Source organism: Gekko japonicus, unplaced genomic scaffold (assembly GCF_001447785.1).
Source record: "Gekko japonicus isolate JY-2015 unplaced genomic scaffold, Gekko_japonicus_V1.1 scaffold729, whole genome shotgun sequence".
Classification (NCBI taxonomy): Eukaryota; Metazoa; Chordata; class Lepidosauria; order Squamata; family Gekkonidae; genus Gekko; species Gekko japonicus.
The window spans coordinates 192,023-206,181 of record NW_015175378.1 but is presented as its reverse complement, the minus strand read 5'-3'; positions in this window follow the sequence as shown (position 1 = coordinate 206,181).

Genomic DNA, 14,159 nt, shown 5'->3' with positions numbered 1-14,159 from the left:
GAAACCTTCGGCCAGGGCCACTGCCTGGGAAGTGCTCTCCGGTCCACATTCTCTGACCCAGCACTGCATTTCCTGGGGCAGGATGGCCAGGAACTGCTCCAGGATCACCAGGTCCAGGATCTGCTTCTTGGTGTTCCTCCCTGGCTTCAGCCACTGTTTACAAAGCCCATGAAGCCAGCTGCAGACCTCTCGGGGCCCATCAGCCTCACAGTAGCAGAACTGACGGAAGCATCGGCAATATTCATCTGAGTTCACGGTGTCCTGATCCAGGAACTCTGGCACAGGACTTTCCCATAATTCAACACCAGTCACAGGCTGAATGGGAAGGGGGCCTTTCGTCGTTGTCTTGGCAGTTCCCAGTCTTCTTGGGTCCTGCTCTTCCATCTCCGTCCCTTTCTCCTGGGTCACCTCCACCTGTTAAAAAGATGCATTTACTCACTTGGCTATGAAGACAGGCTTCTCCCTTGGGGCGGGGGGAGGGGCGGACAGGCAGCAACATTTCGCAAGGAAAATAAAAAGAGAATGGAGATACACCACTGAACATCACAAACCTTCATATGCTCAGGAGACTCATGAGAATTACACTGGTGGATCAAAACAAAAGTCCTTCTTGTAGTTTGTAGACCAGGGTTAATGTCGTATTGTTATATCACATACCAAACTATTTTAGATATGCCTTTGGCATGCTTTGGAAAAGTTCTTCGGGAAAGTTCACTGCTTCGCTCTTTATGGATGTTACAAGCTTGGCCTTTGATTACTGTGGGGCAGTCTGTCCTAGAGGCTAGTTCTTAAGGTAAACCCAGAGGCCCCAAAGGACAAGAGGGACTAGTGGTCCCTTATATACCCCTGTAGTGTATCCAGCCTGACAGGGCCGGGCATGTCCGGACTTGTCCAGGGACAAAACCTCAAGCTTCCCACCTAAAGACAATGGGCCAGGAGGATCCCAGCCGGCCCAATCCAAGGGCTAGGTCCCAGACCGTGAGGCCAATGGGTCTCTCGGTTACTGTAAATAGCCTATCCGGAGTGGGGTATGTGTTGTGGTGGTGGTTTCTGAGGGAACATAAGCCGGCCTGCGAGCCGGCCAAAGTGTCTTGTTCCTGACTGAATAAAGTATGCTTTGCTGAAATCACTCTCCGTCTGCATACTTTTCAACTTCCCAAGTAGGCCAGAAGTATTAGGCAATATTTCCACGCAAGCACCCAGGAAGGGGCAGGAATGTGTCTGTGTGAAGAACGAGAAGCCGGGATTGGGAGAGAAAAGCAAACAAGCTTTTGCTGAGGTTTGGCGAAGAATCTTGGGGCTCAGGAATGCTCCCTCTGGGCATCTGCTGTGGGGTAGTGGACCTGCTACTCTGTGGGAATCCCTCTGGCTTCCACCCGTGCTCTGCTCTGCCAGTATATTGTATATAGTGAATAGTACCAAGACACCGGGAACTGCGGTGGCTCAAGTGGTTAAGATGCTGAACTGCAGGCTGTGGAAGGTCAGTAGTTCAGCAGTTCGAGACCCGGGTGCCGCATGATGGAGTGAGCTCCTGTCTCTAGTTCCAGCTCCTGCCAACCTAGCAGTTCGAAAGCAAGAAATTGCAAGTAGATAAATAGGTACCACTTCGGTGGGAAGGTAACAGCGTTCCGTGCGCCTTGGTGTTTAGTCATGCCGGCCACATGACCACGGAAACGTCTTCGGACAGTGCTGGCTCTTCGGCTTTGAAACAGAGATGAGCACTGCAACCCTAGAGTCGGATTCGACTGGCTTTCGAGCAAGGGAACCTTTACCTTTACCAACACACCAGAAGGTTCCAGGGCTTTCTCCTTCCAAGGAGAACCAACCCAGGTAAACAGTATCCCTCGAAACTTTTTCTCCCTTGAAGAAGCAGGACAAATATGACAATTCTTTCACCCAGAGAAGAATCACAGTTTTCTTCTGGCCCTGTATTCCAGCTCACCCTGACAGAAGGACCATTTCCCAGAGTCTAGCCAGCCTTGGGAACAAGCCTAAGCCCAGCCCTTGAACAGCTTGGGATGGCTACTAAGCATATGCAGAAATATTGCCCACCCAAAGCCACACAACGGCACTGCTGGTGCAGGGCAAGCGTAAATCTGATGCGGGCACGGAGCGGGATTATGTCAGGTGTGTGTTTTGTGCACAGAACAGTGCTCAGTCGACTTCCTGAAGCTGCTGGGGTGGGTTGCAGTTGAGCGAGGCAACAAACCCTGCCGAATGCACAGGGCTGCCAACTCTGCGTTGGGAAATTCCTGGACATTTGGGGGTGGAGCCATGGGAAGGCAGGGTACAATGGCACAGAGTCCACTCTCTCTGGAGATCCGTTATAATTCCAGGTGATCTCCAGGCTCTATCTGGACATTGGCAACCCCACATCAGGGAGACAGTAGAGCGGGGGGGAGAGACCAGCCAAAATGTTTGGCATGCGGGCCAGCCAATCAGCATGAAAGATTCATGTCATCTTATCCCATCTGGGATTCCTTTTTGGGCCTCCTAACTATCAAAAGTGGAGCTGCGGTGGCTCAAGTGGTTAAGACGCTGAACTGCAGGCTGTGGAAGGTCGGTAGTTCAGCAGTTCGAGACCCGGGTGCCGCATGACTGAGTGAGCTCTCGTCTGCAGTTCCAGCTCCTGCCAACCTAGTAGTTCGAAAGCAAGAAATTGCAAGTAGATAAATAGGGACCACTTTGGTGGGAAGGTAACAGCGTCCCGTGTGCCTTGGTGTTTAGTCATGCTGGCCACATGACCATGGAAAACGTCTTCGGACAGCGCTGGCTCTTCGGCTTTGAAACGGAGATGAGCACCGCAACCCTAGGGTCGGACTCGACTGGCTTTCGAGCAAGGGAACCTTTACCTTTTTAACTATCAAAAGGCAAGTTTTGTATTCTTGCTGGCATACCCGTTAGCAGGACCTGAACCCACACCTTCTAAGACTGTGCCCTTGTGTTTCTCCCTGTTGTGTTGACTGGGGACCTGCACCTCTCTTGCCTGGCAAAATATGTTGTCTCTCCCACCCAAACCCCAGAGCAAAAGAGAGAATTTGGCATTGTGTTATTGTTGCCTCTGCCAAATGAGCTCTGCAGTGATGGGGCACGGAAGCCTTGCTCTGTCCCTGTGCGTCCACTTTGCAAAACAGTGCTGCAGGTGGGTACTCAAACCCACATCCATGGTGCTCTCTGGTCTAATTACTCTAGTGGTCCTGTAGTTCACACCACTATCCTCGCAGTGATCAATGCCCATCTGCCATTTATTCCTCCTGACCCCTTGGGTATATGGGAGGCAGCAGACTGATACCAGGGGGTGTGGCCATATTAGCATGCTCCGCCCCTCTCTGCCTGTCAGAGGGGAGTCACCTCGTGCTGTGATTGGCGGGGCACTGGTGGTGTTTCCATGAGCACCCATGGCGTTGCTTGGCAACAGAGTTTTAAAAAAATTTCCTCTCCTCTGCGGGGCTCGCAGCCCACCACATGGGGAACACATCGAGGTCGTAGGAAGCGGCTGTGGTTGATTTCAGTGCAGGCAGGAGTCCCCCCCCCCGCCCTTTTTTATTCACTGAACCAAAAAAGGTTTAAACTTTGTAGATTAAAATTGAACAGCAACAGAATGTCAGTTTCATTTATTTAACTATTCTTGTACGGAAAGACACTGACAATCGCCCTCCCCCCCAAAAAACCCCACTTACCCTATAAAGCAAAACTGGTCCCTAACACGGTTGTCAACCTCCAGGTGGGGCCTGAAGTTCCCCCGGAATCACTACCGACCTCCAGCAGACAGACCAGTTCCCCTGGATCCAATGTTTGCTTTGGAGCGGGGGACTCTATAACATTATACCTCAGTCAGCGCCCCCCCCCCGCCCCGTCCTTTCCCAGAATGCACCCTCCCCCAGATTTGCTATCCGGGAGTTGGCAACCCTGTGACAACCACGGCTGAGAATAATTCCCAGCCTTCCTCCCTTCCACGATCTAAACTCGTATCCCCCAATGACTTACTTTGAAGAAAACCTTCCAGGATCTGGCTGCAGTGCTTTCCCCTCGGGCGGCATATCTGAAGCTCTTCCTGTTCTTTTCCGCAATTCAGAAGCAGACACCCCCCCCCCCTTTTCTAGGCCTGTCTAGCGAATAGCTCTGTCAATTTAACCCTTTGCGTCCTGCAGACAAACAAAAGAAGATTCCTGCCTTCTTCATAAGGAGTAGCGCCCACTAGACTGTGTCTTCCATGGCTCCTCGTAGGGGGGCAGGGTAAGGAGGCATACTCAGGCCCCGCTGCTGGGGCGGTTTTGGGGTGTGGGAGGAAGTATCATTTTCTTTTAATTCTCAAACTCTTCTGCATACCAAGGAAGCCTTCCACACCCTGTTTTGGATGCCCTACAGAGATGAACTGGACTGTAGATATTATGAAAATGCCACATCTCAGTTAAACTTGAGTGTAAAAGTGGCCACCGAATCCACATTTAAGATCCGAAGGCAGTTAACAAGGAAGCCCAGGCTATACTTAAAGCTATGGTGTTAGCAGGCAAGGCAGTGATAGCTCTGGGCTGGAAAGATAAGAAATGGACAGTAGATACCTGGCACACTTATCTGTTTGATTTTGTGCAGTCTGACATCATGGAGAAATTACGCCAGAAGACCACATGGGAGGCTAAAGCCGAAGAAATCAAAAATAGATGGAAGACCTATCTAAAGTGGATAATATTGGAAGGAAGACAGGACATTCGGTGGAAGATTCAGACTTTGTGCCCTGGCTGGGAATAAAGGACCAATAACTAAGGGGTAGAGGGAGGGAGGGGGGAATTTAACGAGTTATGTAAAGTAAGGAGACAAAAGATATCATGTAACATATGGAAAACCCCCCCAAAAAAAGAAAGAAAGAAAAAGATCCGAAGACCCTTTTCTTCCCAGACGTTTGGTCTCCCACAACAACTAAGATGGGGAGGGGGGTCTACCACCCACAGAGCTCTTTGGAAAAAACTCTCACTCTGTGCCTCAACCCTTAAGCCTGTCCGGACCTTGAGGGAAAAGTTGTGTAATAAAACCCTGTAACAAAACCCACAAGCTCCACTCCTTGAATCTCACCCATGACACACAGCTTTCTAAAGAGAGTTTTTTTGGGGGGGGGGGGGTTTCCAATGGCTGAGTGGCAGGTCCTCCCTCATGATTCAAGATACGGCCCTCACTCAGCAAAAAGAACATTCAGCTATTACTCCTGGTGGCCATTTTGATGCTTCCACTTGGTCATAATCCTAGACCAGTGATGGCGAACCTTTTAGAGACCGAGTGCCCAAACTGCAACCCAAAACCCACTTATTTATCGCGAAGTGCCAACACGGCAATTTAACCCGAATACTGAGGTTTTACTTTAGAAAAAACAACTCATACATTAACATTAAGATGATCCAAACAAAGTAAGGAAAGCCATCCCAAATGCTTTCATTTACTTAAAATTATTTGGCAGAGAATTCGACACTTTAATGGTGGTCTGGGCCTGGCTGGGGCGATGGCACGGGTGCCCACAGAGAGGGCTCTGAGTGCCACCTCTGGCACCCGTGCCACAGGTTCGCCACCACTGTCCTAGACCTAAGGCTAAAAAATAGGCAGCTATACCCCTCAAGAATGCCTCTGAAGCCTGAGTTTACAACAGGCTTGTCTTTCGCAGGCACATTCTTCTGAGTCCTGTGATGGGTCTGGGGTGAAACTGGAGGGAAAGGGAAGACCAATCCACACCCAGGAGCCTGGGCCTTGGGAGAAAAGAGTATAAGGCCCTGCTGCAGAGGGAAGGTGCTCTTCTCCCAGGAGCTGAGTCGGTGGAAAGGCTGCTGCAAGCAGGAGAGGACCCCCTGGAGGGTGGGTGGCTTGTACCCAGGAAAGGCCAGGCACAGCACAGACCAGTGAGGCAGGTGCAAAGTGTCCCCCCCCCCCCAATCCATCCGATGGTTACTACCAATGCTCCCTCTAAGCTGTGGAGTCTTGTGAGCAAGAATTCTACTTTGTGAGCTCCTGGCATTAAAGTTGTGAGCCAGTGATTTGGCTACTGAATAAATTAGTTTGCTCTGGAGCCCTCCTCCCTGAGCTCAGGCTAAAAAAACTGTGAGTTAGCTCACACTCAGCTTAGAGGGGACACTGGTTACTACCCACCTTGTTTAATAAAAGTTTGTTTTAAATTAGCAGGGTCCTCATGCCTCAGTCTTGACTGGTCACCTAGCAGTGTCCTCATGATGAGCAGGGGGCTGTTCGGAAGGGTGAAAATTGGGGTATTCTGGGCTAACGTTGCCAGGTCCCCCCAGCCACTAGTGGGGGATGGGGGGGTAGGGTTGCCAGATCCAGGCTGGGGAATTCCTGGAGACGTGGGGATGGAGGCTGGGAAGGACAGGGGCCTCAGTGGGGCACAGTGCCACAGACTCCACCTTCCAAAGCAGACTACTATCTTTGCAGTCTGGAGATGAGCTGTAATTCCGGGGAATCCCCAGGTCCCACCTGGAGGCTGGCATCCCTATAATCTGGGCCCTAACTTGTTTGAACACCCAATCAGCATGGATGGCTGCTAGTTAAGGCCTTTGCCTGTTCCAGGGCTGAAGAGGGCAAGAGGGCTCCTGGGAAGGGATGCCCATCTTCAGAAAGCCCCCCCCCCCCCGTCCCCTCCAACCAGTGGCACATCCTGTCAAGCCACACAGCCAGAAAAGACCCATCTGCCAATTTGGGTTGCTGGCTGGTCACAGTCCCTGACTTAGGAGCACACAGTTTCTCAAAGATTCTGCAATGCAGAACTATTTTTACCAGCTTCCAAAAAGGCAAAAAGAAATGGCTCCTCAAGTTTCCACAGACAGAGTTCCAATCACAAAAGGGGCCAGTCACTAAAAAGGCCCTTCTTCATGGAACTAATTTCCAAGCCCTCAATACCCATGGCAACTAAAAAAGGAGATCTTCTATGATGGCAAAATAATCCAAGGCCTTTCAAAATTAAGTTGCCTTCCTGGTGTACTTTTTCCTGATGTTTAACAAGGTTTCTTCTTTGGATGAAGCCGTGTCATTTTCTAATATGTTATTTCCTTTAAAAGAGCCCAGGAAGCAAAAGGTCACAGAGCATGGGCAGTTAGTAAAGTTCCACTGTTAACAGTCCCATCCCCTCAGTCACTCTGTCCTGCAGTAGGAGACAGAAGAGATTGGATTTATACCCCGCCCTTCACTACCCGAAGGAGTCTCAGAGTGGCTTACAATCTCCTTTCCCTTCCCCTTCCCACACCCTGTGAGGTAGGTGGGGCTGAGAGAGCTCTTTCCAGAACTGCTCCTGAGAGAACAACTCTGAAAGAACTTGTAACTGACCCACAGTCACACCAGCAGCTGCATGTGGAGGAGTGGGGAATCAAACCTGGTTCTCCCAGATTAGAGTCCACGCTCCTAACCACTACACCAAACTGGCCCAGAGTTTCACTGAAGGAACTGCTAATTTCTTTGCAGGCCCAAGAGGGAGAGCCAAAGCTTCAAGAGCAGCAGCTGTTGAAGAGTGCACACGTGAAGATGCAGTCCGGCACTTGTGTAAGTTACCATTTTGGACTTGCTGTAGACTTAAAAACCACAACACTCAAAAAACCAGTGGGAGAACATTTTAATCTTCCAGGTCTTTCCATTACTGACCTAAGAGTGGCCATCCTCAAACAGAGAAATTTAAGGGGAGATTACAGTGAAATTGCTGAAATTGAGTTGATACACAAAGGCAAAACAGTGGACCCCCATGGGCAGAAATGGACATAGGAGTCTTATTTTAGTAATGATGCTGCTTTTCTGCACCTAAGCATTTCCCCTCTGCTCTAATTAAGCTGATTAGAACGCACATTGTATATCTGTAGTTCCTTCTTTGGAACCCCCCCCCCCCCCCCGCCTTCTGACGGGGATATAAGGACTCAGAGACCTCCAGTCTCACTCGTATCTGATTAAGGGGCTTTGACTTTTGAAAGCTCATATACTGAGAATCTTGTTGGTTATCCTCTGAAACTATCTTTATAGCAATTATGATTCAGTTATACCTGTGGTTGTTGTAAAGTTGTTGGGTTTCTGACAAATATTTGTTACCTGAAAAACTATCATACCCTGAATGTTTTCTTGTTTAAACAATTTCACAATTGCTTACCGAGCCGCAAGGGTGCTTCCATTTATTGACTACAGTCCTCTCCCCGCAACTCTCCAGTAAGAAAAGATAACTTAGGAGAGAGATCTTTGTAGCCAGAGTTGCGCTGGGTTACATGACCATGTATAGGAATAGTGCCCTCTGTGGAGTCTTAAGACCGAATTAATGTTTAGATTTTCCCCAGGTCAGTGGATTAGGACCACAGTGCTCAAGGAAAAGGATCTGAAACCTTCCTCCTGTGTCATTTTCTTGACCTAAAACAGTTCCAAACTGAGAAACAGCATGGGGGAAGGCCAAAGCCCTCTGTCCCTGCCCACGGTCAATCTGATCCTAAATTGGTGTGCTGGGATTGATCTTGCAACATAGAACTTGCACTGCATATTTGATCACATGGATCCAGGGAGGAGCTGGGGGGGAGGGGAGTTTAACATGTAGATAAGCCCTTAAATGCAAAGGAAAATTTGTGCACCAGCTGAGGATCATTCTGTTCTTGAGACATTTTATAGGGCTTTGCTCGTGAATGAATTATTTGATGCTCCATAAAGTTTATTTGCTTTCCATAGTCCCGGCCTTTGATTTAGCAAACTCTTCTGCATTAATGTATGTATAGGTCACCATACCCACTGAGAGTCAAGCCAGATTACAAAAAAAAATTGTAATAGGATAAAACAGCCAATAAAAATGCAGTAGTACTAGGATTACAAAATTCAAAAAAATGCAAACATATTTCTATCCAAAGCATAAACAATGCAGGAAATGGGTTACAACAGCAGAAGACATGGGCAGTAAATGTGAGGTATTACACACAATGAATAGACTACAAGTATATTGCCTGATAAAAGCACTCTTCTGAACTGGTTGTAACCTTATTTAATCAGAAGAAATGTGCATCTCCTGGCCCACTTGACCCAGTCACCGTGATGGATGTTGACAGGACCTTGGGATCCAGGAAGGCCATTCCTTGCCCATCCTGGTTGCTGAAATCACGTAGGGACCACCTTAATGATGTCCACCATAAATCAGTCACTGACTCACGGTACCTTTCCTCGGCAACCCAGAGACATTCTTATCCACCCAGTACTTCAAACACCAACACGACAGAAAAGTGCTGTTATCAGGAGATGTGTGTTAAACCGGGTGGAATCATGTCTCACGGCCTAGACTCAAAGGATTACCGTGGGAGACCACGGAACATTAGTGTGGGACAGATTCTGTGGGATTCCACAGGGCACAGTCATATGGCCTATGCTTTTCAGTCTCTCTGTGAAGTCCTTCAGCCAAATCATTCATAGTTTGGGGGCCGGTTGTCTTCAATACCCTGAGGGTACCCACCTCTATATATATATATCCGAATTTCCCGGTAATGTGGATGTCCTGAATGGTTGCCTGGTTGCTGTGGTTTACTGGTTAATAGTGAACAAATTGAAATTAAAGCCTGAGAAGATGAGTTAATGCTGGTTGGGAAGGTAGAGATCTTGAAGGACATCGTGCTCCCCACTCTTCATGGACTTTAACTGACCCTTGCTGACTCAGTTAAGAGTCCTGGGGTTATACCGGATGCCGTATTACTGGAGCAGCAAATCAACACAGCTGCAATAAATGCTTTCCTTCAACCTAATCTAGCTCGGAAGATGACTGTGACGACCCCTTCTCTGGGGAGGTCTGGTTTTACTTTAAAATGTTCTCTCTGTTTTGTTTTACTCTGTATATCCGGCTGCCACCAGGAAATTTTAAGGCTTTCCAAACCTTTATAATATATATTTCTATCACTGGGTAGGTAGGTCGGGTCTTTAGGCTTTCAAGGGACTATGTGTTCCTCAGGATGTATTTATTTCAGAGCTGGTATACTTGAATGAAATAGGATTTATTTAAATAAAGCATAAATACGAGGGTAGAACCATGTAACTAGTAAAGTAGGTATAACACACAGTTTGCTCCCTGCTGACAGGGATTTTTCATAGGTAACATTGTAACACTTTTCCTTCAAGTTCATATAATCTTTACTGTTTCCTAGACTCTCAGCTTTCAGCTTATAACTCCTATAACACAGAACTGAATGTCTCTCCTTTCACACACAAATATTTAACTCAGATCTCTTATATTATACAAGACCGCTTCACTCTTTTCATACACAGGACCAACTTATCCCACACAGGGATGTGTCTCCTTCTCTCAGAGACAGAACTTAACTGACTGCCTGTTTAACTGTCCTCATCAACTGTCTAAACTGTAACTCTTGACTGACATACAAATCATCCACACAGCATCACTTCCAAAACCCCTCCCCCTTTCTGCCAATCACCAATCACACCACTTGCCTGTTTCAACCACCCTAGACTATCTCTCACCGCCATGCAACCCAACTTTTAAAGACACACACACACAGTTAAACATGAAATCATTACAATGACCCTCTACCTTGATATGGCCAATCTGGTCACCAGGAACTATACCACGATAACTATGATACTAGACTATTGTAATGCACTTTACCTTGGTCTTGCGTCAATACCACGGCTTGGCTATAAATAGGAGCTAGACAGAGCAAACCTCCACTGGTAGACCCATCAGTTATCGGGCTGTTTAAGGTACTGGCTATCACGTACAAAGTCCTTCATGGCCTTGGTCCCTCATGTCTGTGGGACTGTCTCTGCCCCTATGCTCTGCCACACCAGGTTCCCTCATCTGAGCAGGTGCTACCCTGCAAATTCCTGCCAACCTAGCAGTTCGAAAGCAAGAACTTGCAAGTAGATAAATAGGTACCACTTCGGTGGGAAGGTAACAGAGCGTTCCGTGCGCCTTGGTGTTTAGTCATGCCAGCCACACGACCACGGAAACATCTTCGGACAGCGCTGGCTCTTCGGCTTTGAAACGGAGATGAGCACCGCAACCCTAGAGTCGGATTCGACTGGCTTTCGAGCAAGGGAACCTTTACCTTTACCCTGCAAATGGGCAAAATCAACAACTGCCTGTACGTGTTCATTCTCTGTTGTCCCCCCCCCCCATTCATATGCTGTGACTCCCACTCTCCTTGCTTTCTGCAAACTATGAAAACTGAATCATTTTCTATGCAGATAACAGGGCTGTAGTGGAACAGTAGTAGAGGCCAGCCTGACCTCCTCCTTCCCAGCCCTGCTCTGCATGTGGGACCAAGACAGACCCCCCCCCCCTCCAGGGCTGCCCAACCTGGGGGAATATCTCCTCCTTCCCAGCCCAAGCACTCTTTACCCAGTCAGGCAACCCCCAGTCTGCCTTCTCGAGCCTCAGTCCTCCAGCTCTAGTGCAAGCAAAGCTGGATCCCCAAAGGAGGAACACTTCAGTATTTCTCTCCTCCTTTCTTCGTCCTCTCTAGAAACCACATCTCTGTCTGCTTCTTAACCCTTTACTAGATCTTGTGGACAGGGGGAAAAAGGACTACTTAAATGACACATTCTGCAAATTAAGCAAAAGATTAAACGTGCCTTTAAGCCCCACCCTGACCAAGAAAATCTGCGAACATCTTACCCAAACAACATTCATTACAATTTGGAAACTGCCATACTGACTTGATATTGTATTGGCAATGGTACCCTGCCCATATTCGCTATCAGCCTTAGCAAATAAGAAATCTTTAGAAACGGAAACCTTTAAGTAGAAAAATAAAGTACTAGAAAGTTTTCCCACCCCACAACTCTGTCAACTTTCTTTAACAGTGCGGTCCAAAGGAAAATGTATTGCATTATACAAGCACTTTGCCCTAGGAACATTCTTTCAGAGAATTTCTTGCAACTAAGTTATGATGCATCGGTGAATATTAATGAAATTTTTGATACCTACTTGTTGAAATGACAGACCAAGAGTCACTGCTTTCATCCACTTTCGGAAGAATAGTATCGAAACGATAGAACATTCTGGAGACCATCGTCACACCATTTTCAATTGCCTTGTGCATTTATATATGTAGATTTTTGTACACATTTTTGTATAAATGTTGTGATTGTTATTTAAATATTTTCTAGCGTAGTTACCTCACAGTTTCCTGTTTGAAGGAGACAGAGAACAACGGAAGGATATCCTGTCCAATGACTCAAGGAGCCTCACATTCAAGGACCAATGAGAGACTCTAGCAGAGACACTTCTTAGACTCTCAGTGTTCCCCATAATATTCCAGGATCCAAAGCACGGAAGACGAGAGCCCTCTGGGACCCTGTGTCACATGTCAGGCAGGGGTCCCCTAGCTCCCCTTCTGGGACTAATCAGTCAGACAGGACCAGAACCATCAGAGGATGATTCCCCCCCAATTACCATCTTGGCTATTTGGCAGCCTATGGTATTAATGCAGAGTCAGCAGGGACACTCTCCACCCCCTCACACTGTCCCAGGACAAGTCTTCCCTCACGGTCACTGAAGCAGTTGCAGCTCCAAAACCTTGCTTGAAACATAGACTGAGAAGGAACCTACTTCCAGATGTTTAAACCCAGAGACTGATATCATTTTGCTCTTTTATTAGATATTTTCAGCAAAACGGACATTCATCATGAATGTGGGCAAAGTGGTTTGGGTTCAGTCATGGAGATCAGTCATGGCACAAGACACCCGTCTCAGGCATCTGCAAGAGGATTTCTTTCTTACAGCTTTATACACAATTTAAAAAGACATGCTACACTAACCTTTGAAACGTTTAATAAAGCCACACTCATTAAACCCCCCACCCACAAAGTACATAAAGGAAAATACAAAGTCTGAATTACCTGGTAAAAATAATAACCACTATAATAACTGATAAACATGCCTTAGCTGAGTTTTGTTTTCTCATATTTTATTGATTACTGATAACATACATACATTTTAAACATGTATACATGATTATCAAAATCATACTGCTTCCTATAGCTGAACAATTTTGATCTAATTGTATTCAAATAACGAAACACTTGTATTCAAATAACGAAACACTTAAGTAAAGGTTGCGAACTGCCTGGAAGAAAATGCTGTTGCATTAACAGACGAAAGACCAGAAACCCGTGACTCTAATAACGAAGAATTTATAAAAATAACTTGTAAATGTTTATCAAATGTTCCAATATGAATGAAGAATATTATACAAAATATGGTGCCAGTTCAATATTGAAAACACCTCCAAGTCCCAACAAATTTCCTGAGTCAGTCCTTCTCAGTGATAGGACTTGGAGGTGTTTTAAATATTGAACTGACACCAGAGATATTTTGTATAATATTCTTCAGATTGGAACAATTGATAAATATTTACAAGTTGTTTTTACAAATTCTTCATCATTATATTCACAGGTTTCTGGTCATTTGTTAGTTTTTCCATACCGTGGATCTCCACTTTTTGCTTTGGTTGCATTAACAGAGGCATCATGGGATGTTATTTACCTCTTCAGCTCTCCATTTCTACACACCAAGCCTCCATGAAAGGGGCAGGATATTTTTTCCCCTTTAGACCTTTTAGCAATTCTAACACAGATACTTTTCCAAATTAGTTAGATGAAAAAATAATTTTCTCAGAATGCTCAATAAAAATACAATCTCAAGGGAGGAATTCAAGGGGGGGCTGTGAAGAGTCAGTGATGGGGAGTAGGGAGGAAGCACTCCAGGTCATTTCCAGCTCTTGGAGCCCAAAACAGGAAGAGGGAATTTTACTTCTTCCTGATTCTCTCTGGGCAAATCTGGGGTGGGTGGGGAGGACAACTGGAATTGGGAAACTTGCGTCCCACAATGTTCACCTGTCAACACCAAGGATACCTGCTCATTTCCACAATACTGTATGTTGTTGGGGGGGGGGTCTAACCCTTTGAATTGAGTTCCTGGGTTGGGGGAGACAACCATTTCCTTTCAATCCAAATTAATCCTGCTGCCAGAACTCTTTGGGCTTCAAAGTGGTGAGGCCCCCAAAAGCTCACAGCAGGCTGGACTAGTGAGGGATTAGGGTCTCTAGAACTCGTGATTTTGGGGGGGGGGGTAAATTAAGGATGCCAGCTGTTCACACTACTTTTATGCCAGTTGCAGAGATACTGTAGGTATCTCATGCCCTCAACTTGTC